This window comes from Pipistrellus kuhlii, unplaced genomic scaffold (assembly GCF_014108245.1).
Source record: "Pipistrellus kuhlii isolate mPipKuh1 unplaced genomic scaffold, mPipKuh1.p scaffold_m20_p_18, whole genome shotgun sequence".
NCBI classification, from domain to species: Eukaryota; Metazoa; Chordata; class Mammalia; order Chiroptera; family Vespertilionidae; genus Pipistrellus; species Pipistrellus kuhlii.
In genome coordinates, this window is record NW_023425493.1 from 13,446,536 (window position 1) to 13,469,874 (window position 23,339).

The 23,339-nt window shown below is 46.4% G+C and overlaps 1 protein-coding gene and 1 long non-coding RNA gene across 5 annotated transcripts in view; one reads left to right on the forward strand and one right to left on the reverse strand.

Annotated features, from left to right (window-relative positions):
* Nucleotides 1–23,339, reverse strand: part of PTPN14 (protein tyrosine phosphatase non-receptor type 14) — a 137,812-nt gene that overhangs the window by 87,461 nt on the left and 27,012 nt on the right. Inside the window, exon 1 of one of the 4 annotated variants that reach the window (XM_036441844.2) lies at nucleotides 3,862–4,027. The exons of 1 other annotated variant lie outside the window; for it this stretch is intronic. The gene's annotated coding sequence lies outside the window, so the exon portion shown is untranslated. Of the gene's footprint in view, nucleotides 1–3,676; nucleotides 4,028–23,339 lie in introns of those variants that run through there. 2 more of the 4 variants (XM_036441845.2, XM_036441841.2) reach the window with 2 other exon arrangements.
* On the forward strand, nucleotides 4,325–22,544 carry LOC118721178. Its single transcript, XR_004988638.1, has 4 exons — nucleotides 4,325–4,354; nucleotides 4,500–4,785; nucleotides 13,502–13,515; nucleotides 22,533–22,544. It is a non-coding gene; the product is annotated as an uncharacterized LOC118721178 (long non-coding RNA).

Below are 23,339 nucleotides of genomic sequence, written 5' to 3' on the forward strand. Positions count from 1 at the left end.
TCGGGAAACACACCTAGGTTGTGGATTGGATCCCATGTAGGGGCGTGTACAGAACGCCTCTTTTCTCTCTCTCTCTCTCTCTCTCTCTCTCTCTCTCTCTCTCTCTCTCTCTCTCTCTCTCTCTCTCTCTCTTCTTTCTCTAAGTATATCCTTGGGAAGTTCTTCACAAAAAACAATGGACCCACCGACCTGATCATTATAACATGGTGTTATAATGTGCCCAGACTGCCGAAAGCAATTAGTTGGGACATTTGCTCTGTAAGCACCACGCTGGTAAAGGCCTTTTCCAGTACATGCTACAGTGGGAGACACATTTAGAAAAGACCAGTCACTTCTAATGCCTACTGCTAACCAATCAGCTTCCAGAAAGCTCTCATGTGGAAGCTTCACCGGGAACTCCCAGCTGTGGATTTCCAGCACCTTCTACAGTACTCTCATTTCTTTCCCTAAACATATCACAAAAACAAAAACAAACAAAAAAAAAAACCCTACGTTAACAACACAACGCAAAGACTGCTTTCTTATAATACAGAAAAAAGCCACTCGGCTGACCTAATAAATCTCTGAATACGATGGGTGAGAAGTAGAGGGATCTTTTATATTGTCAACCAAATGCAGTCTAGTCCTCTTGACTTCATTATCTGTGATGTCTTCAGGGGAATGAAAGAGACACTAAAATCCAAATCTCAAACGTAGTCATCACACGTTCTTTTTATTTCCTGTGCTACGTTATGGATACCTGCCCTTTCCCCCCCCTCAAGTTCGAAAAATCACCGATAGAAGCTAAGTGCTGTTGAGCTGAGTTCTATATTTACCAACAGACTCTGGAATTTTTCCAGCATTCCATATTTTTACAACTCCCAAGCACACCTCACAGAGCTATGCAACCCTCGTCTGGGTGTGAGAGAGGAAAGACTGATGCAACCCGTCCATCCTGTGTATGAATCCGGGCACAGCTCAGCTGGGTTTTGTAAAAAATACTGTGTCATTTTCCGAAGGAGAATTTTAAAGACGGGTGGAGTGGGGTGGGGTGGGGTCGGGTGGGGTGGATTGGGAAAGAAAAGCTTAGGGGAAAATGTCTTCTCTGATTTCCCCCTTAAAGAAGAGCAGGACAGAAGTCAGTTTTGTATGGTGGAAATTAGACTATTCGTTTCTTCTATACATTTTATTGTGGAATACCCAAATGAAATCCACACGTCCAATTCTTTTTGGCCAAGTAAGAGTGTTGTGCAAGGTGTAAAATGCAAGGCCCTCCCTTTTAACAACAAAAGCAGAATGGTCACATTGTTTAATTCCTTCATTTCTCGCCTCCTCACTCACTTTCAAAAGGCAGTGGTGAGATGGAGAGGAATTTGTCCAGAAACACGTGCTACCCACGCACGTGCCCTGTGGAGACCTCCTTCAGCTAGCTTTGGAGTGAGAGGTCAGAGTCCTGCTAACCCGCGCCCATCAGGCCCACCTGCATGCACGGTGGCTACACAACAGCCTCATCCACACTGAGGATCGCTGGGACCGGGGACCAGCACCCACACCTCTGCTGAGCAGCCAGTCCACCACCACAAAGCTCTTCATTCCTACAACACACACTGTGCTCAGAAACAAGAGCACCCGTACGATCGGTGCACTGGGAGTGCCTGTAAGCTCTGGACCTTGTTCTGTAGCCCTTCGCAGATTTCAAGGAGACAAGGAAAAAGCATGTTTTCAGGATAAAAAAAAGGCAAGGAGGCAGGTGACAGGTAAACTACATGAGTGGCCAGATTATTATGATCTCTGAACGCATAATAATCTGGCCACTCAGTGTGTGTGTGTGTGTGTGTGTGTGTGTGTGTGTGTATTTTAGAGGCCCGGTGCATGAATTCATGCATGGGTGGGGTCCGACCAGCCTGGCTAAGGGGGAGGGGACATGGGCGGCTGGCCGGCCTGCCTGCTGGTCGAACTCCTAGTGGAGGGGACAATTTGCATATTAGCCTTTTATTATATAGGATATACACTTGAGTGGCCAGATTATTATGTGTTCAGAGATCATAATAATCTGGCCACTCAGTACATAAAAATAAGCACTCCACAGGAGGGCAGACTCTGTCCAAAAAACTCCCTATAGCAAATGGAAACAAGTAATATCCAGCATATTCTGATTAAAAGGGCAAAAATAAATAAATAAATAAAATAAATAAATAAATAAATAAATAAATTTTATATATATATATATATATATATATATATATATATATATATTTTTTTTTTTTTTAAACAGCCCCCACCCATGGTGGTTAAAAATAACAACAAATTGGTTCTTGCCAGGTAAAGCTCCCATTGCCTGGAATCGCTTTTACCCGCAAGCAGTGGTCCCCTGGCTTTTATTCCCGCTGTAACGCTCAGGAGCAAACCAACCCCACAATGCAGCAAAGGCTGAGATCTCCCACTGAGGGGACTAGGGGATGCAGAAGCGAATTCTGAGGGGACAAGTGGTTTGTAGGCTCCCCCAGGTGATTGTTCTAATAATATCATTTCCCACCCCCAGCTTTGAGGATGACCGCCTTGTCTAAAGAGGCAAGATCTTCCCACCAGAAGGATCTTCAAATACGAACATTTCCATTTCTGATATTCCTGAATCTTCTCTAAGACAATCAAAGTGCACACTGAATATTTACGAATAAAATAGTAGGTGGTCTGGGACTTTTCTCCACAATAATGGGGGGCGGGGGAATGTCAGGGGTACGACATCGGGCATGCTGACAACTGTTAAAGGTGGGAGACAGGCTCTCAAGAGAAATTTAAATGTTGATATTTGGCTCTGTTGGCCACTGAGTTTGCAGACCACTGAACTGGACCAAACTGACAGCGTAAGCTCTCCATGTTTAAAAGAGGGCGGGGAAACTTCTTTCTGGAGCTACAAGGACGAGCTGGATAACATGCAAAGGCCGGTCAGTCAGACACAGATAGGGGCGTCTCCCCCGCCCCGCTGGCATCAGGTAGCGTTATCAGAATGCCTGCGTCCGGCCTGCTTCCCGAGTGAGCCTTCTCTGCCTCTCCTGCCAGGAATGCCTGTCCCCGAGGGCTCCCTCCTTGGAGACCGCAGGAGCCGCACCTCCCCAACTGCAGCTCTCTCTGCTATCCGCATCTGCACCCTCAGTGATGCGGGTCCGGGGGTGCCCGAGCCGCTCGAAGCCAGGAACCGGAGCACACGCTCCCCCCGTGTCCGACACCGAGAAGGCGGTAAGGAGCGCCTCCGTGTTCAGAGCCGGTACAAGGACGAGGCCACTGCGGAGCGGTTCTTCCCATAGCCCTCCTGCCCTCCGGTCAGTCCCCATGCCCCCATGGTACAGACCAGGGCACCCGGGCTGCAGAGGTTAAGAACTAGCCCCCCACAATACGGACGGACATTATCTGACCCCATGTTCTGACTCCAAGAACCGTGGCTCACACACTATCCAGAATGGAAGCTGACGCTACAACCTGGCGAGAGGAAACTAACCCGACAAGAGCAAGCTCCCACATTCTATGAGGTCTCTCTGCTCGCCCGCCCGAGGTGGACCTCATTCAGATACGGCAGGGATGGCCCCTGAGGCTGGCGACCCGTTTTCAGCCCTGGGATGTCCGATCCAGAGGGCCTGGCACCGAACCGGAGCCCTGCCCCTGCCCCAGCACCCCGTCTCCCGCCCCCCATGCCTCCTACCTGGACGCCTGCTTTCCGTCCAGAGCACCCGTCCGCGCTGCAGAGAGGCAACCCCAGCACGTCGCACGCAACCTCTTCACAAACCCATTCCAAGAAGCCCGATCACAAGGGCAGCCCAAGAGGCTTTCCAGCGTGGTCATGTGACTCACTCGTCAAAACAGAAGGAACTCTGCGGACGAACACACCTTTAACGTGTGCTTGGCCCTCCCCCCTGCCATGCGCGCCCCGAGGGACCACAGGGCCGCAGAGAGGGGCTCTCCGTTCCCCTCCCAGTGAAAGCCCACTGCTGCCAGTGACCTCCCAGCGGTTTCCACACCTCCCTCCCCCGTTTCCTTCCTGCCCTGCCGGGCCTGAGCTCCCTCCACGGCCCTCCCAGGTCCGGGGTTCTGGGAGGAGAGGACTCATCTGTGTCACTTCCTCTCCCAACGTAAGCAACAGCCAGCATCTCTGCCAAGTCTCGGCCCTGGGCCTGCGGGCCTGGAGCTCAGTTCCCCTGGTTCCCAGGCTCCTCGAGCCCCACCAGCCAGCCTCGCCCAGATGGGGGGTCACCTCCACACAGGGGCCACTTCCCAGCGGTAGAACCAGGCAGGTTTTTTTTTTTCCTCTGGGGAAAAAACAAAACAAACCATCACCATCTACTGAAATCTACAGGCTCCGAGGCCACCTCACTTTCTGCAGGTACAACGCGGGGGCGATAACAGGGTCCGCCACCAGCGTTGTCGGGAAGACCCCGGGAGTTAGGAATACCCACGTGCTGGCACCCTGCACATGTGTGCTCTCGCTGCCCTTGGAATTATCGGTGCCGTTTCGCCCAGTGCTGCAGGAAATGCAAGGAAACCGAGCGCCTGCTAAAGCAGCACAAGGATCAAGACTGCTTTCCGCCGAGCCCAGAGTCGGAGGGTTTTTGAAGTTCGGGAGACAAAACAGGAGCGCGAGGCAAGCAAGTACAGGTCCCCCCGCCTGGGCGCCGTGACAGGGCGCCCGGTGGGTGTCAGGTATGTGGCCGCGGCAGTGAGTCAGGGGACAGCCGAGCGGGTTCGAAATGTTACGGGGCAATCGCTCCTCCGGAACCAAGGCTCTGACTCAGAGGGGAGAAGGAATGAAGACAGGTACAAACTCGTGTCAGCTGTAAAGGGTTGCCTAATCCCAACTGGAGTAACCAAATGCTAATGACTGATGGGGGAACGCAGAGCCTCCAAACAGGGAGTCATGGGACATGCAGACACCTCCATGTAGACAGACTACAAGCACTCATGCACACACGTACAGCCACGCCAGCTTATGTGTCCTTTCTCCTCTCCATCCCCTGCCTAGCAGACACACACACACACACACACACACACACACACACACACACTACCTAGGTGGAAACGTGGGTAAACTTAGGTTGCACCCCTCAGCTCTGAGCGACGTTACGAAGAAATGGCATTGCCTGTCCACCCGACGACAATACATTCACTGTTTTTAAAACCCTTGTGTTAGCCTAGGACCGTGGTCGGCCAACTGCAGCTCGCGAGCCACATGCGGCTCTTTGGCCCCTTGAGTGTGGCTCTTCCACAAAATACCACGGCCTGGGCAAGTCTATGTTGAAGAAGTGGCGTTAGAAGAAGTTTAAGTTTAAAAAATGTGGCTCTCAGAAGAAATTTCAATTGTTGCACTGTTGGTGTTTGGCTCTGTGGACTAATGAGTTTGCCGACCACTGGCCTAGGACCACTCCTGTCACCCTCGCTGACCTCAAGCTGAGGATTTGCTCAGCTGCCCCGCCTGGGGCAGAGCAAGCCTGGGCCACCGAGACAAGACGCTGCGTGTGGGATGGCTCCCAGGCCCGGGGGGCGCCTGCGGCCCTGCAGGGTATGAGCACAGGAGCAGGGACAGGAGGGCAAAGGTCAAGTGCTTCAGTTCCCACGTTGGACTGAGCTCTTAACAGCTGGAAAATGTAAACATGCACAATTGCTGACAAATCCATCGCTAAGGAGCACAGCCAACTTTAAATGGCTTCATCTCTGCCTTTCCTCAATGCTCTATATAAATGGAGAGTTTGGAATGAGTCTTCCTTCAGGAGTAGCATTATATCAGCTGTCACCATTTCAGCTATAAAATCATCTCAGTGATCTGCACGCATTACATCATTTAATCCTCACAATCCCAGTTTACACAGTACACCTCATGAAAGAGGATCCCTTGATTTATACCTATTTCAGAATGTTAAGGATTTCAAACTTTCCTTGGGGGGAAAAACATCACCATCTACTGAGCAATAAAAAAATAAATCCCTAGGAAAAGAATGCACATCATCTGTTCTCCCACTGGACTGTAAGAGGGCAGGAACCAACAACGTTTTAAAAAGCTTCTGCAACCCCAAACCCCTCCCCACTATAATTAACACGTTCTCTGACTCAGCAATGCCACTTTTGGGAAACTTTCACAGGAAATAAAAGCAACGAATCTTAAGGGTTATGTATAAGGCTCAACAAACACCCTGGATATCCATAACAGAGTTATGTTCAAAGAAATCTTGGCATAAAAAATTATTTAGGGTCTTATGTAGTTATTAGTAACTAGAATAGAATCTATTGGTTCAGAGTGACACCCAGGGTGTACTGGCAAGAGGGAAAAGTTGCAGAATAACATGTAAGGGGGTAGGGGGGAGCCAAACCAGTCATCCTTTGTGTGTCTGTGCTTACAGGAGCTTGGAGAAAAACATGGAACACCTCTGACCTCAGAGGGAGGAAGGCAGAAGCAGAAACATCTACTTTGCCCCTATACAATCTTCGGAGTATTCGTATTGTATTAGACCCTCCCTTCCCCCCGCCCAGAGATAATACTGTATTAATCTCTGCCTTTTCTCAATACTCTATGTAAGAAAACCTGGAATACATCTTCCTTCAGGAGATGACTACTTTGGGTGAACCAGAGCTGTCTGAAAATTGGGGCCAGCATTGGAGGCAAGATGCAGCCTCTCTTCTTAGCCTCAGCCCCAAAAGGGACGATGCTAAGCACTGAAACTTATCTGGTACCTTCTGAAAAACAATTAAATACCGTTGACCCTTGAACTACACCAAGTTTGCACTTCAGAGGGCAACTTATATACAGACTTTTTTCACTAAAGACGTACAGTACTGTACTGTTTTCTCTTCCTTATGGTTTTCTTAATAAAATGTTCTTTTCTCTACCTTACTTTACTGTAAGAATACAGTATATGTTACATACAAATGTGTGCTAACCAACTGAATCCAAAGATTTATGCGCATTCTGACTGTGCAGGATTTGGGGGAGGGAGGGGTCTAACCCCTACATTGTTCAAGGATCAGCTGATCCCTTAAGGTGAGGAATACGAATTAAACAGTCAAAAAATCTGCAGTAGCTCAATGGAGTCCAAATCCTACATAATAAAAGGCTAATAGGCAAATCGACTGAACAGCAGAATGACCAGTCGCTATGGCATGCACTGACCACCAGGGGGCAGATGTTCAATGCAAGAGCTGCCTCCCGGTGGTCAGGGAGCTCCCACAGGGGAAGCACCGCTCAGCGAAGCTGGGCTCATGGCTGGTAAGTGCAACAGTGGTGGCGGGAGCCTCTCCTACCTCCGTGGTAGCACTATGGATGTCCAACTGACGGCTTAGACTCCCTCCCCAGCAAGCCCAAGCCATCAGTTGGACATCCCCCAAGGGCTCCTGGTACAGGCCAGGCTGAGGGAACCCTCCCCTCTGAGTGCACAAATTTTATGCACTGGCCTCTAGTAATAAATAATGTGACATTCATCCACTCCAAGAGAAATGTATTAGGACAAGACTGAAGTTAATAAAACAAGATGGGGCAAGAAAAACGGTGTTTGAATATAGTCATGATACACTATTTTAATATATTTTTCACACCCACGGATAAACAACACTTCGTGTTCCTTTTCTAAGCATAAAAAATAAAACTCCCCTGTCATTCCTGGGTGTTAGTTTGTAAATGTACTCGGTACTTTTCAACTTCCCTGGTGTTCACAGACTTAGAAAATGTGCTTCAGCTCTTAACAAAAATATTTATGCTCTGAAGTATTTATTGCTTCTGTATGACGAGATCCCAGGGTACAGATGAGAGAGGTATCCAAGAGGAAATGGGGAATAATAGTGTGCAAAGTGTTCTAGAGCGGAAGGTCAGACTGCGGGACATATTTTGACTGTAACAGGATAGGGCTGGACAGAGAGGGAGGCCTAGCCCAGCCCTGCCCAGGGAGCTCCGCCCAAGTCCTCACGGCAAGGAATTCTAGCCCCAAAGCACACTGGCCACACACATGACCAACACCAACACACTGGAACCCCCCAGGGAAACCCTGCCCAGCTCCCCAAACTTCCAATCACTGGTTTTCTGGATCTTTTTAAAGGAAAACACCTTCATTTTCAGGTGCAACATTACAATAAAAGCAGAACTGAGTTGCACATCTTCCAGGATACCCCAGACCCAAGTCTTAAGATGCCTGAAGTGACCGGGGAACACGATTTGAAAACCCAAACTAAATGAAAGCGGGAGAGTGATTTGAAAAATCATCAAAAAATAGTTCACCTGCAACATATAAACTTCCGTCATTCAATTTTAATTTGATCTATTATTATATGAAACTACTTTGGTAAGTCGTAAAAATACTATGCAAAAATATACCAATCTTCATGATGAAACTACAGGGGAAAGGAAATAGTACAAGTGAATCATTCTCTCAATCTAGCTCAGTCTAAATGTAAGAAATGAAGCTATGCAAATCTCTCCTAAATACTATCAGATTTTATTACAGAATTTTAAATGCCTCTATAGCTAAAGGCAATGGAAAGTGGATTGATTATAAGACAACCACCTGAGACAAAAATACTTGCAATATATGTAAAAGACAGAAAAGTTAGTATCATAAAAATTCAATAAGAAACTTCAAAACAAAAAAAGACACTTTATAGTTGAAAGACATCGGGTTAAGAAGCATATGAAGATACTCAACCTCACTATCAGTAAAATGTAAATTATACATGCATAAGAGGCCACTTTTTTCCCTGTCAAATTGAAGAAAAGGAAAAAATTAATTAAAAAAGGCTGATCATTCCAGTGCTGACAAAGATATCACGATGTTATTGACAGGGATATACACAGGTAGGACATTGTTAAGGGGAAATTTGACATTACCCTTAGTCACAACTTAGGCATGCATGACCGTTCATTACACTCGTAGTAACTCCACTTCTGGAACCTATCCAAAATACCACATGTATCTGTGTAAAAATATGTTCACCTCAGCCTTAATTATAACAGGAAAAAGCGCATACCACGGAGATGTGGTATTGTATGGGACATGGTACATACGTTGAAAAGAAGCAGGCTCTATACACACACACAAGGAGCTGACCACAGCACTGAGTGCCAAAAGCAGGTGCAGCCTTATGCTTGGCGTGATTTAGTTTCTAATTTATTTTCTGAAACTTTCTTTACACTTCACATTACGCATGACGTGCACAGGAAAAGCTCTGGGAGGACATACTCAAACTGTCAACTGCTGGCAGGGCGACAAGGAGAGACTATAAAACTGCATTGACATGTTGTTCCCAATTTAATTACACACAGAGAGAGAAAAGGCCAAAAGAACTGATGAGGTGATGATCTCTAGAAGGCGAAATGCCGGATGACGTTTATTTGTTGCTATATAAAATTTTCTATATTTTTTTACAGTTTCCTACAATGGTCATTATTACTTCCCTGCTCTAAAAAATAAACTGTTATAATGAAGTACTTGAGAGGGCTTTTAGAAATTTGAGAAAATAGCATTTATTGAACCTTATATTGTTTCTGTCCCAAGAACTAGAGGAAAATCACAGGGCAAAGAGAGAGGAGTTAAAACCGCTCTAACATCTGGTCTCCCGACGTGGCTCACAAGCATGACACAGATCCCTTTTAGTGAGAGCATGGAGCTGAGGACGGGTGCAAATGTGTCCCCCGCCAACAAGAGCTAGACTGATTACAGGTTCCACGGAAGAAGGCAACACCGAGCTGAATCCTAAAGAATTCTGAGAAGCATAGACGGAAAGGGAGGACACGAATCCAAAAGCTCCTCAAATGACCTCCTTGTTCACCTTTTCACAATCTGACAGATAGCTCTCGATGTTGTAAACATCGAGCCACTTAAACACCCAGCTTCCAAAGAATTCGGCAATATGACTACACAATGAGGAAATATTGATCAAAGTATAATTAAATACGTATACATTATATAATAGTATATATATATATATATATATATATATATATATACACACATATATATATATTCAAATTACCTGAATATTTTCAAATTCTCTAACTCCCACCCCCAAGAGAAAGACTTCAGAGCCAATAGTCTACCTTGTCCCCCAATACATTGCTGGTGGTATAACTCCCATGGCAAGCCATTTGGCAATATCTATTAAAATCACAAGGGCAAATGCCTTTAACCTAGCAATTCTACTTCTGGAAATTTATTTTAACACTCTTACGTGTATGAAAAAAATTATTGGTCATTACAGAACCCAGGAACAACTTAAAAGCTCCTTACAGAAGACGGTCAATAATGGCACATGCACACACTAGTAAGAGAAAAATGAACAAGGAGGCCTTTTATACACTGAAATAAATGGCTTCTGGGATAAGAGGCAATACTGACAGAGAACAGGAGTGGCGTATGTACTAGATGTGCGGAAAAGCGAGGGCAGGGGTGTATATAGACACAGAATAGTTCTGGAAGACTAACTTACAAACTGCTTACAATCCTTAGGGAAGAGGGGACCTGAGGGTGGAATGAAGACTTTCTATTGTATAATCTTGGTGTGTTTTATTTCAATCCTCACTGAGGACACTCTTAGAGAGTGGGGAGGGAGGGAAAGGGAGAGAGGGAAGGAAAAGAGGAGAGGGAGGGAGGGAGGAATAGAGAGACTCATCAATGTGAGAGGGATACATCAATCAGTAGCCCTTTGCACACAACCCAATGGACTGGAGACCAAAGACACAACCCAGGCATGTGCCTCAACCAGGTATAGAACCAGCAATCTTTCAGTGCACTGGCTCTTGTGTACTTTTTAAATTCTGTATCATATTCACCTTTCACCTACTCAAGCAAAAAATAAACTTAACTTAAAAGTTTAAGTTGAATACATTTTATCTCTGCCCTCAAAAGAATACTTCAAAGCCAGCATTTTACAGAGAAAATTTATCCATTTACGTGAACTCAGAAAGTCTGCCAAAGTTCAAGTAACGGTAATTTTTTTAAAATGTTAATCTGCAAAGTTGTTGTATTATTTCTAATTTAAGGATAAATGTTCTAAAAATGCCTATGAGACAACTCCTAAAAAAGAAAATAATACTCAGCTTTGTTTGATGTCTCTGAATATAGAAACACCCTTCACGTCACATGAAACTCAACTTCCAAAGCCACTACATTTCCCACAGGGAATCTTGCTCCTGGTGACACATCTGGACCAGTCACCTGAGGAGGCGAAAGGGCAACTGGATCTCCATGTGAGTGTTTCTGGCAGCAACTCCTGTGTGGCATTTCAGGCCATGAGTGACAATTCCAGTGTGTGGCTCAGTGGTTGAGCATCGATCCATGAACCAAAGGGTCACTGGTTTGATTCCCTGCCAGGACACATGCCTGGGTTGTGGGCTTAATCCCCAGTAGGGGGCGTGCAGGAGGCAATCGATGATTCTCTCTCATCATTGACATTTCTCTCTCCCTCTCCCTTCCTATGAAATCAATAAAAACATTTTAAAAAATAACAGAAAATATATATGAAAAACATAAATGAAATAGAAGTGGTGAGACTCAGCCGTCCAGCCTGCTTTGTGGATGCCATCAAGTTCCTGGACATTAAAACCTGGTGGCTGAACAACTCGGCTCCTACCAATTATTTGCATAGGATGTAACCAGATTTCCCTCTAAGGTTTCAAAGATTACAGAATAATTAAATCAGCTGCTCAAATTTCTAACTTTAAAAAACCTTAGTCTAGGTTACTGATAATATATACATTAGCAGCCTAACCCTACAAAAGTACACAAAAGCATCTCAAAAGAAAGCTCCAAACAAAAAGACAAAATCCAAGGGGGAGAATCTTGGGTGTTAAACCCAAGTTATGAAAATCGTAATATTAGTTTATACTCGAAGAAACATGCCATGCAAAGTAACATTTAAATACAATTCTGTTAGAAAGCGAACAATAAAAAATGTGCAACGAAATGGCACGACCAGTGTTTACTATGACAACCGTTTCTTCTGAGTCCTGCTCATTAAGTCCTCAAAGTAACCTCCTGTGACATGTAATCTGCCTAAGCACACGCTGCGTCGGGCCTGGGGTGGGAAAGACACTGACAGACAGCCCAGGCCCGGCACCTGGACCCCGCTCAGCAATCAGGACAGAGAACCTTATTCAAACACAGCCACGCATTTGTCATCAGCGGCCCTTCGTCCATTCTTATCTCCAATGTGCAGGTGTGTGTGTGCAGGACAAGATAAACTTTAAAAACGGGGTTTAAAAAAACAGAGACACCAAAACGAGTGGTCCATTTTCACTTCAAATCTCCGCTCGGGGCAGTTCCATTGCCACCAGCTCTCCGGGGCTGGTTCTTCCCTCTCTCGGCACCCAGTGCCACACTTTTGCCGTGTGCTCTCCTGACCCTGCTAGGGTAATGCCGGCCTGCGAACAACCCCTTGGGGCAATCAGAGAAAATCACGAGACATATTTAGCTGCAGAAGAGCACAGATGAACACCAGCAATAATTTAGGAGTCGTTTTTCTTTTACCTACCTGCATAGGAAATATTTCTACCTGTCCGGTAGCAAACGTACATGACTGCAACTACTCCGTTAAGTTTTGCCTTATGCCTTTTTAAAAACATTTATGTATTACTTTGAGAGAGAGAGAGAAAGAGAGAGAGAGAGACAGACATCAGTTTGTTGTTCCACCTATTTGTGCATTCATTGGTTGATTCTTGTGTGCCCTGACCAGATTTCAGACCTGCAACCTTGGCATATGGGGCTAATGCTATAAACCCAGTGGTCAGCAAACCATGGCTCGCGAGCCACATGCAGCTCTTTGGCCCCTTGAGTGTGGCTCTTCCACAAAATACCACGGCCTGGGTGAGTATATTTTGAAGAAGTGGAGTTAGAAGAAGTTTAAAAAATGTGGCTCTCAAAAGAAATTTCAATCATTGTACTGTTGATATTTGGCTCTGTTGACATTAATGAGTTTGCCGACCACTGCTTTAACCAACTGCATTACCTGGCCAGGGCTGGTTGGCCTTATGTCTATTTAGTTATGTTATCTCACAGGTGAGTCTCTGAGCTTCCACAGTAAGGACAAGTCTGGAGCAACTGCTCCCCAGGACTCAAACCATTCTGTGCACAGCATCTCCTGGTGATGGGGGGTGTATGAGAAAAAAGACACTCAGGTTCCTTCTCCAAACTGTAGAACCAGGACTTGGTCATTACAAGGACGTCACCGTTTCCCGACTCTTCCCCACTAGTTACAAAAACGGCAAAGTCCACTTAAGACTAAAGAAAAGTCTCCCAACTGACATTATGGACCAAAAGCAGCTGCCTCTGAGCACCGCCTCTGAGGAGACCGGCCTTCACGCCGCACTGGGGAGTCAGAGAGTAGGCGAGGACTGTCACTTCAGCCGATGGCCACTGAGCCGGACACGGAGCCTTTCTGTCCCTGTCCCATCCAAGCACCTAGCCCAGCCCCCGGGTGGTCGCCCCAAACCTCCCATTATCAAGAACCATCTCTTCTTGGGTGTTTCTCGTGCATTCTTCTTTCCTAGTCCAGTCCTCAGGGCAGAGTTCTGAAGTCAGTGTTCTTCCCTCCCGCCCTCTGTCACCTTCCCATGACATATCCAACGCGAAACAAATGACAGAAATGGCTTTCGGGGCCAGCAAGCCCGCAGCGGATGCCCCAGCCCCGCCTCTGCACAAAAAGGGCAGCACACCCATCAGCCACAGAAGTGTCCTCGGGCACTGCCAGCACATGGCACATCTCCACGGTCCCCCTCTGCCAGCCCTGGGGAAACTACAGCATGAGCTTGGCCACAGCTAAACTCAACCAAGTTCGGATCGACAGGTATTAAACCCCAGGACGAGGGGCTAGGACGGAATCCTGGGGATTCCTTCCGCGGGAGGTAAGGACGTACGGACTCTGAAGGACAGTGGGATTGGCTTGGACTAGGGGGAAAGCAGGGACCTCACAGTGAGGAAACGGGCTTGGTGCTTATGGGATAAGAAACGTGAAGAATGCCGAAACCGGTTTGGCTCAGTGGATAGAGCGTCGGCTTGTGGACTGAAACGCCCCAGGCTCGATTCCGGTCAGGGGCATGTACCTTGGTTGCGGGCACATCCCCAGTAGAGGGTGTGCAAGAGGCAGCTGATCGATGATTCTCTCTCATCTATGTTTCTAACTCTCCATCCCTCTCTATTCATCTCTGTTAAAAATCAATAAAATATATTTTTTAAAAGAAAGAAAGAAAGGAAGGAAGGAAGAAAGGAAGAAAGGAAGGAAGAAAGAAACAAAAGAAACGTGAAGAAGAACGAGAAGTTTATTTGGTTGCCTCAAGCCCCCCCCCTCCCCCCGGTTCTTTAACTGGGTAGGAGGGGACACAGTCACCGAGGCAGGGAATGCAGGAACAGAGACTGGTCTGCAAGGAAATGAAATGAATTCTGCTTGTGGCATATTCTGAGGTTCAGATATCTGCGGTCCACTGCATGGAACACCCAGTAGGCAGCCGGAATGTGGGGGCCCTGGAGAGAGAGGGGTCTGAGTTACAGATGAACGCCCCCGAGAAAAGTGTCAGGAAGGCATGGAGTCAGACGCTAGACCTCGCCTGCATCCAGCAGTGAAAGAGCACCCACAAAGGACAGTGAAGAGGAACACCCAGGGGAGGAGGAGGAGGAGGAGGAACATCAGGGGGGAGGGGGGCGCCCAGAAGGTAACTTCCAGGAGGAGGCCATGGTCAATGTCACATTCCAAAGGAAAGTCAAGTAAGATAAAGACACAACTATGCCTGGCCCCTTGCCCAAGGCAGTGTCTGAGGAGAGGTGAGGATGCCAGCCCATGCACAGAGCCAAAGCCTGAATGGGAGATGCAGCCAGCCCTCAGAACTTTCTGGAAAACCCTCACTACAAAAAAGAGAAAAAAAAAGAAGAAAAAAAAGCCCTAACCGGTTTGGCTCAGTGGATAGAGCGTTGGCCTGCGGACTCCAGGGTCTCAGGTTCGATTCCGGTCAAGGGCATGTACCTTGGTTGAGGACACATCCCCAGTGGGGAGCAAGTGTACAGGAGGCAGCTGATCGATGTTTCTCTCTCAGCAATGTTTCTAACTCTCTCCCTCTCTCTTCCTCTCTGTAAAAAAATCAATAAAATATATATTTTAAAAAAAAAAAAAAGAGCCCAGTCTTTTTCTTTTTTTTAACTTAAGAGATTGTAATAAGCAAGAAATGCTCCAACCCAGATCCAACCGTCAGTACAGACCAGAGTTACAATGAGCTCTCCAGAGAGACACCGGCCGTGCCAGCCAGCCACCCTCCGCCTAGACAGCAGACAGATTCTACGGAGAAAGGAAACCGAGAACAACTGCTTGCCCAGATTACCGAGGAAGGAAGCGGGACCCTGATAACGTGTGAAAGCATTGAAGCCCTGAGGGACACACCTCTCAGAACTGCAAACACTAATTTCCAGCCAAGCTCTCTTTTTTTAATGACAGAAAGGCTATTTCGAATGTTTATAGAAAAGTCCCTAAATTGGGCAAGAGCTCCAATGGCTTCCCTTGGCCCTAACAATGGTGAGCCTGAGGCTGCACCTGCAGGCGTGCGGCACTCTCCCCGGGGGCCCAGCTCTGTACCCCACAGTGAGGTGGTTGCGTCCTCCGAGGGGGCCCCCGGGTCACTGGCCATGCTCCAGCTCGAGACAGCCCCTGTGAGGGGAGGGAGTCTCGAATCTGTCTTTGCTTCCTTTGTTTGATTTGATTTTTTTTTTTTTTTATCTTTTTCCAGCCCGGAGGACTGTTCTCATAAAGAAGAAAATCTCGGTCACATGCAGCTCAGCAGACTTGTAGCAAGGCCCTTCGGCCCTGGCCAGTGTGGCTCAGTTGGTTAGAGCATCGCCTGATACGGGCAAGGTTTCGGGTTCAATCCCCGGTCAGGGCACATGTAAGAGTCAACCAATGAATGCATAAATAAGTGGAACGACAAATCTGTCTCTCTCTCTGTCCCTCTCTTCCTCTCTATCTAACATCCATCAATTTTATTTTTTAATTTAAAAAGACTCTTCTGCTAACAAAGAGCACTAGTTGTCTTTTCATATATACCATGTTTCCCCAAAAATAAGACATCCTCCGAAAACATGAGGGATTTGGTCCATTGATTCTGAAAGAAATGGAGTCACGAGAAATTCACCAGGAAATTCAGGAATTGGATTGTTATGATGATGTTCCAGAAGATGATGACATGATTGTCATTGAATAAATGGGTAAATTCTTGATACTGTAGGATTCACAGTTTGTCTGGTTTGTGTTGACAACTACCGTACTACCGTACCGTATACAGGTAATAAATTTCCTTTATTTTCATTTAACAATAAATGTGTACCGTATTCCTCTTCATGGAAAAATAAGACATCCCCTGAAAATAAGGCCTAGCGCATCTTTGGGAGCAAAAATTAATATAAGACACTGTTTTATTTTCGGGGAAACAGGGTATTTGCACTGAGGAAGAGGCTATTTCATATTGGCTGGCCTCTCACCACACAGCTGGGAGAGAGCTACTATATGAAAAACGGGTAGAATTATTCTACTCATCCTTATAAGGTGGCAAACTATTCAGGGACACCACCTGCTCCTAGGCAAGGACTGAGTCATAAGACGTCTGTGCTATGGAAATGCTATTTACAAAAGAAGAAGAAAAAAAAGAAGTCCTTCACAGAGTCAGCTATTGAAGAGAACAAACTATGGAAGGTATACGGGCCGCTTAGTCAGAGGTAAGGAATGGTTAACCATTATTCATTCTGAGCAGCAGGGCTCATCAAAAGATTAGGTGTTATGTCTGGCGTGTTGTAGGAGTTAACCATTAACCGGCTGGCTCACCAGAGCCCAGACAGTCCCTCCCAGACCCGGAAGAGGCAGGAATGCCTTGTCTCTGAGACCGCAGCTGTGGTCAGGCCCCATGAATGCGCTCTCAGAAAAGGACATCGGGAGGGCAAGACCCCAACATGGACACCCTTTTTTTTTTTAATGAATCCTGAGTCCACAGGGGTGCACCCTAGAATATTAAATCCTAGAATGAAATTGTCAGGGGGGGGGTGTGGTGTGTGTGGAGGTGAGGCAGAACACTTCTTAACCCTGAAACTACTCATTCACTGTCACTGAGTTAAATGAACTCTTCTCCAGGATCTGAGGGTTTTAGACATTGCCCTTATTGTCACCAGACTGATTCAACCAACTCTCTTTTGTTCCAGTCAGTGTCCTGTATAATAAAAGCCTAATATGCAAATTGTCCCCTTGACCCTGGAGCTCGGCCAGGAGGTGTGGCCGGCCTGCCAATCACCTGCAGTCCCTCCCTTCCTCCTGCTAGGGACCCTGCCCATGTACAAATTTCACGCACTAGGCCTCTAGTTACCTAATAACATAGTAGGTTGATTATCTAATAACATAGTGGGGAGATTATCTAATAACAAAGTAGGGGAAAAGGATCATTTACCTACTTCTCTTATATGGCTAGCTTTAGCTTATCCATCCTCCCCAGGTGCATTCAGCTCTGCCACTGTGAGACGGTTCAGCATTCAGGGAAAAAGCTCAGTCACTTCACCTTTTCCTTCCCCACCTCCCTCGCCCTCCACCACCTCCCCTCAAAAAGCTTAATCGCAGTCCACAGCACAGTGCTGTCGGGATGAAAAGTGGCCCTTCGACACGGGACAAACAGCCAGAGATCCTCTCCATGGGCCCGTGCTTTACCTGGGGAGCTCCGAACACAGGCCAGGACACAGCAGGTCCGCGGCTACGTCCTCCGAGCGGTGACAGCCAGAAGCGAGGGTGCGTGCCCCAGCGCCCGGTTTCTCTGATGGAGCCTCGGCTTAGGCTGGCTCGGTAAGGTAAGCTCTTGTGTCTCTGTGCGGGAATATTCTCCCATGTGACCCAAGGCAATACCAGGAAGTACACTCTTACAACGCTTGAAAGCTCCCAGATTTATAGCTACTAAGTAGAAAAATATAAAACAACGGCCTGCAGAAGCACCTGAAAAGATGCTCAACATCACTCGTCATTGGAGAAATCAAAACCAAAGCCCCAATGAGATACCACCCCGCAGCCATTAGGATAGCTAGCATTAAAAATTAATTAATTAATTAATTAATTAAAAAAAAAAAAACGGGGGAAGGGGGGCGTTTGGCAAGAACATGGAGAAACTGGAAGTCTTATACTCTGTTGATGAGAATGCAGACAATACAGTTGCTATGGAAAACGGTATGGAGGTTCCCAAAACAAAACAAACAAAAAAAAAGAGCTGCCTTCTGATTCAGCAATCCCATTTCTGGGTCTATTTCCAAAAGAACTGAAAGCAGGACCTCACAGAGGTTTTTGCGAACCACGTTCACAGCAGCACTATTCCCAGGAGCCGAGAGGTAAAAGCAACCTAAGGGGTCCAGACAGATGACCAGACAAACAAAACTGGGTCTCTACTCACCATGGAATGTGACTCAGCCTTCTGAAGGAAGGGAATTCTGATAATGCTACAGCGTAGAGGAACCTTGGGGGAGTATGGTAAGTGAAATAAGCCAGTCACAAAAAGACAAACACTGTATGATTCCACTTATGTCGAATTCACAGGAGCAGAAGGGCGGGTACCAGGGGCTGGTAGGAGGAAAAATTAGTGTTTCGAGGGTTTACGGTTGCAGTTCTGCAAAATGAAGCTTTCTGGAGATCCGCTGTACATCTCAGTCGTGTTCTCCTTGAACACGACTGAGATGTACATTAAAAACCGGTTAAAACAACAACTTTGATCTGTTTTCTTACCACACGTGTTGTTGTTTTTTTAAGAATGTAAGACAAACAAAAACCCTATAAAACAAAAACAAAAAAAACCACCAGGAATGCTGGTCCCAACACCAACTCAAACTAAAGGGATTTTTAACCTTTTAAGTATATCTGATTTATATATTTAAATTAAAAATGATCTGCCGAATCTGGCTTGGCTCAGTGGATAGAGCGTTGGCCTGCGGACTGGAAGGTCCCAGGTTTGATTCCTGTCAAGGGCATATACCTTGGCAACAGATTGATGTTTCGCTCTCACTTAAATGTTTCTTTCTCTCCCTCTCCCTCTTGCTTCGTTTCTCAAAATCAATTTTAAAATCTTAAAAGAGGACAATGACAAATTCACACACTATTTCACTGAGTTTTTATAAAAACCTGAGTTCATCATGTGCATTGCATTTTCAATCCCACAAAATGGATTTTGCTTCCTTCTCTCACACATGTGTTGCTCTATCGCCTCCCTTGGAAATGGGACATTTGGCAAAAATACAGCTTTCTTAGCCAAAGTGCCATGGGGCTGCTATTCTCACGTAGGCCTCTGTCCCGTATCTGATCAAGAGGGCTGTATCCAACTTTTCAGAGAAGCTCCCGGCACCTGGGTCTAGCTCTCCTGAACCCCTCTTGCCAAGCCATAAAAGCAGGAAGTACACCGCAGCCCAGAGGAGGCAGACTCACCCCACCCACTCCACCCCCACCCCCAGGTTCTCTGGGGGAAAAAATCTCCTTCAATTGGCACATGCACAGCAGACAGGCCCCGTCACGGAGAAGCCATTTACCTCTGCAGTTCCCTCACCCTTCCTTCCCCACCCACCTCGAACAGGGGAAGCCACGCACTCGCCAAGCAGAAATCACCTCTGCCTGATGTCTTCCGTTGGGTATGCTGACCGTGGGAGAAGCTGAGATAGTTCTGCAAACTGAAAAGCAATTCCCAGCACTTCAGACCATCCTCTGCCGGGACAACCGTGTCTTCCCGTCCCCCTCCCAACCGCCCTCACCCCCGGGGACAAGCTTAAAAGAGTCATCACGGAGAAATGTGTGCGAGGCAGATATTACGGCGGCTGAAACCCGGCATTCCTGTAACACTGATGATTTATTCGGATATGTTGACTTTCCTGTGGGGCACCATTCTTGCCAGATTAGCACCGGAGCAAAAACAAACATACAGTGCAGTTTCGCTGAGTGTGTGTGTGTGTGTGTGTGTGTGTGTGTGTGTGTGTGTGAAGGCTCACCCAGGCCGTCCACACTGCTACCAGGACTGTGCATCTTTGTCTTCTTTGGGGACAGAGTCAGAAGGAAGCAGAGAAGACAATCTTATGTGTTGAAAGCACTGGGCTCTCTTGGATGCAAGAAATAGATGCAGGGAGACCGGCAGGTACTGAGTGTCCCATCCAAGCAAACTCTAATCTTTCCAGAGAGAAAGCTCACACCCATTCCTTCGTCCCCTGGGGTTCTGGGAGCGGCTGCCCCCAGAATGTGCCACCCGGCATGCAGGTTATTTCCAGCTGAAAACAATCAAAACCCAACAAAGTCAAGAGGAGGTTTTTTTTGTTGTTGTTTGTTTGTTTGTTGCCCTGCCAGTGTAGCTAAGTGGTTGAGCATCAACCTATAAACCAGGAAGGTCAGGGTTCGATTCCCCGTCAGGGCACGTGCCCAAGTTGCAAGCTCAATCCCCAGTAGGGGGCGTGCAGGAGGCAGCCAATCAAGGATTCTCTCTTATCAGTGATAGTTCTCTCTCTCTCTCCTTCTCCCTTCCTCTCTGTAATCAATTGAAAAATTAAAAAAATTAAAAATAAAGTGAACGTTTCCTCTACTGTCCACACCACCATTAGGAATCTGCCAGTAACTCCTCTGCTTCAAGAGGAGTAATGGGAAGGCCAGTTTTTAAAGTCAGAAAGACACATGAGATGCTGCTAAGCCAACCCACCAAATGTAAAGAGGATAATACAGCTGAAATAGCTAAAGAGAGACCTACCAGCGAACCACCCACACTCAGCACCTTATCACAGCAGTAACCAGGGACCACAAGTGCAAATGTGCAAAAACACCCCAGCAAAGCAAAATGCATCCTTCTTCTGAGATAAAATGGAAAGGAAAAGAAACTGAAGGCAGGGGGGAAGAGGGGAGGGAAGAGAAACACTTAACCTATGTAAAGTTCACACTAAAGGCTTCTTTAGAAAATGGGGACCTAAAATACGAAGAACTTGTAATAAAATCCTCTGAAAATGGGGCCTTGCTTCGGTATCTTTTCATGACCCCTCAGCTACCGCCTGCACACCATCTAGCACACAGTTTGCAACGTTTGTCTAAGGATGGAACTGGGGCCCTAACTGGTTTGGCTGAGTGGATAGAGCGTCGGCCTGCGGACTGAAAGGTCCCAGGTTCGATTCCGGTCAAGGGCATGTACCTTGGTTGCAGGCACATTCCCAGTAGGAGGTATGCAAGAGGCAGCTGATCCATGTTTCTTTCCCATCAATGTTTCTAACTTTCTCTTCCTCTCTGTAAAAAAATATATTAAAAAAAAAAAAAAAAGATGGAACTGGGTATTGAAACTCCAGCACTGATGGACTTCTTTCCCCAAGGATGAATTCACTGTCATGTGGGGGGGGAGGAAGCACCACATCGGGCAGCTGTGTTAGAGCCATTTCTCCCCAGGGAAAATGTGACTCCAGCCTCTCAACACCACTCGTCTCTGCTCCCCAGTACTAACAAGAGACACCTCCTCGGTAGGTTCAAGACAACCTTCATTAGAATGGGGTGAGTTATTTTCCAGAGCAACCATACTTTATTTCACTTCTTCATTCACTGTGGGCATTGAGAGGGTTAAATGTTGTATTACACTAACGGTTCCCAATATATGCTTCTTTTTTTTCTTTTTTTTTTTGGCCTAGAATATTATTATCCTGCATCATCCATTGTGGTAAATGATGCATTTCACAAAGAATGAAAAACAGTAGATGATGACCAAGTAAGTAATGTATCTACACAGAGAGGCCGAATCTCCAAAAATGAATTTCTAATGGGTTCTGTTGAGCTGAGGGCTCAAGAGAAACTATCCAAAATCCCACTGGACCGTTGGGTCAGCTGGGTCCAAGCAAGAGAATAAGGACGGGTGGAGTCGTCCGTTATTGCCTCTATGTCTAAACACAATAGCTATTCATTTTATTTTAAGTAACGTTAAATTCGGCAAAACAGAAACTACATAGAGACAAAATTATAAAGCTGAACTACAAAATGTGGTAGGTCTTTACCTTCAAACAACAAAACAAAAGGTAACCTGGCAAAAATGTCCCAAGAATGTCTGCCCTAAGCACTCTTTTATATTCCAGAACTGTTGGTTTTAAACTACCTCCCTAATTAGATGAGTGCTTTACTTTTAAAAGAAAGAAAGAAAAAATCCCTGAAGAAGCTAGATAGAGGAAAGCATGTTTCTACAGCACTACAACTGTGTTCCTATATCAAAGCCCTCACCATTGATTTAAATGATCTGATTCTGCTCTGGCTGGTGTGTCTCAGCGGTTAGAGCGTTGGCTCGAACAACAAAAAGTCAAAGGTTCGATTCTTAGTCATAGGCACGTACCTGGGTTGCATCAATGTCTCTCTGTCTCTCTGTCTCTCTCTCTCATTCTCTCTCCCTCCATTCCTCCCCCCCTCCCCCCGGCTCCCTACACTCTCTCTAAAAAATAAATGGGAAAAATATCCTCAGATGAGGATTAACAACAAAAATTCAGTGACAATAAAAATGACAAAACGTAGAAGGTACGAGAATGCTTTTGCTTTACATCAGGCCGTGATAGGCAATGCAATCATCCACTCCAATACCACAGAAAACTCGGAATCCACTGGGCATGGCGGAAGAGAACAGTTAAAGAAGAACTGAGAATCTTCAGCAAAACAGAAGTCAAACACTGGGGCTGCCTGGACGGTAAAAGCAGAGCGTCCAGCAGCTCAGCGGCAGGTGAGGACAGATCCAGTGTCCTCCCACTCCTCACCGGACACCCAGGACCTGCCCCAGAATTGCTGACGGCCTCTCCACGGTGGGGACAGGAGGGCATGCCCAGTGTAATCCAAAGGCCCCCAGCCCCCTCGCTGACTGCTCTGCACGCCTCATAGACTTTCCTCCATCACTGTGACTTGTCGAGTTTATTGGGATCAGTCTTGTGATTACGAGTCTTGTAAATAAATACAAAACATTTCAGCAGTTCACTCAAATGTTTTATTGCCTGACCTCCTGCGGGGAGGTCACACATGGAGCCGATGAAAAGAATGTCATAAGCATTGTTTCCTGCCCACCTGGCCTACAGGGTGGGTGAGCCCAGGCTCCTGCCTCTTTAAAGAGGCGACAGGCCTTCCCATGCTGTTGGTAAGGCCAAGGAGGAAACAAAACACACTCCCAGTGGCTGCAGGGCCCACGTGCCACTGCACGGGAGGAACTGCAGGGAGAGAGGAATCTGTTCTCCTACGTAGAAAACAAAATTGATCTTTGGAAGTGACAGTTAAAAAAAAATAAAAAATAAGCACAATGGGGGGAGGTTATAAAGAAAAATAAATAAGGAAGCAGCTAGATGCATTTAAAAAAAAAAAAACTTTTGTTTAAAAAGCAT